Source organism: Galeopterus variegatus, unplaced genomic scaffold (genome assembly GCF_000696425.1).
Source record: "Galeopterus variegatus unplaced genomic scaffold, G_variegatus-3.0.2 Scaffold3885, whole genome shotgun sequence".
Lineage (NCBI taxonomy): Eukaryota > Metazoa > Chordata > Mammalia > Dermoptera > Cynocephalidae > Galeopterus > Galeopterus variegatus.
The window spans coordinates 61,057-62,719 of NW_007729996.1; the positions used below are offsets into that span (position 1 = coordinate 61,057).

Here is a 1,663-nt window from a genome sequence, read left to right on the forward strand (position 1 = left end):
TTTACATTGTATTGTAGGAGGTCTGCATCATTAGACAGAGAGACTGACTGAGGCAGATATTGATGCAATAGGGATGGGATGGAGGACTATACAGATGCTCATGTTAAGCAAAGAGAGATGTCTGGTTGGGACTAATTTTGTCAATGGTCAGGTAATTAGTAAATTTTTATGCTATAAAGACTTTTGTTTGCCTTTAGAACTGGATTGTTTCATAGGTTTGAATAATGCACATGCAGAAGACACAGACCTTTTGTTTTGAGTCCTTCATCTGGGGACACAGAGGCGAAGAAGATAGACTTGAACTCTGCCCTCATGGAGTGATTTATTTACTCAGTACTTTTTCAGCACCACTGAATACCATGCACTCTNGCATATTCTGAAAAATACCTTTTATCTATATTTTCACACTGATTTAAATTCTTTCTTTCTTTTGAATTACTAAAGAATTCACTGTCTTTAATAGTGCTTTTGAAATTTTTATCTTTCTGAGAAATGTATCTTTGCAATTCTTGCACAGTTGCTCTCTGTGCCTAGATGAACCCTCTGATGAAGTTTATCTTAGAAGAGAATTAAGACCTCTTGGGACCCTTCATTTAAAGGGAGGAGAATGAAAAAAATGCAGTCAAGTTAAAGGACAAAACAGCCAGCCCCAGTGTGCAGAATTTTCAGGAGGAAGTTTTTCAATCAAATATGTCAAAATGTGTCCTAGAAGGTGGGTGATAGTAACAAGATGAAAAATTGAGCCGGTTATTAGGAAGTGGGAGGTGGTTGGTTGCATGAGGATCTGAAATGAACCTTCTTGTATATGGTAACTTGAGAGCATTTTATGGTCACCAAAAGGACAAAGGTTGGAAAAGAATCAGAAGGAACAGGAATATCCCACCAAGTAATATCGAAATATATCAGTCTAGAAATTCCTGGTTGCTCAAAGAAACGTGTTTAAGACTAAGGGAGAATGGAGATGCTTGGGAAATGGACCACAAATGGAAAAGGCTGGAATAAAATCCCAAGACTGGTAAGAGGTTCAAATGTGTTAAATAGCATCCCGTCGCATTGTAAAATGTGTATTTGGTCTTCATCCCCATATACAACACCTAAAATTCTTAGAATCTCAAAATGATAATTGCTTTTTATTTTGTATACTAATGAGTTGACTAATGGCTGGCAGCCCCTAGGTAGCTTCAGGATGTGGGTTTGTCACAGGAAAGACCAAGGCAGGACTTTTGGTGCCACCCCCAACCTCCAAAGAGGGGAGAAGAGCTGGAAATTAAGTCGATTGCCAGTGGCCAATGATTTAATCAATCATGCCTATGTAACAAAGCCTCCACAAAAATCCAAACGGCCTGGGATTCAGAAAGCTCCCAGATAGCTGAACACATGGAGTTTTCCTGAGGGTGGCACACCCAGGAAGGGCATGGGAGCTCTGTGCCTCTCATACCTCACCCTATGCCTCTCTTCACCTGTATCCTTTGTAATATCGTTTAAGATAAACAGGTAAACCTAAGTAAATGCTTCCCATGAATTCTGTGAGCCATTCAGCAAATTAATCAAACACAAAGAGGGGGTTGTGGGAACCCCAATGTATATAGCCCATCAGTCAAAAGCAAAGGTAAAACAACCTGTAGATTGTGATTGGCATCAGAAATGGAGGGGTGCACTCTTG

General features: G+C 39.8%; 1 pseudogene; it reads right to left on the minus strand.

Annotated features, from left to right (window-relative positions):
* Positions 1 to 314, minus strand: part of LOC103601796 — a 6,433-nt pseudogene extending 6,119 nt beyond the window's left edge.
* Positions 315 to 1,663: the final 1,349 nt, after the last annotated feature.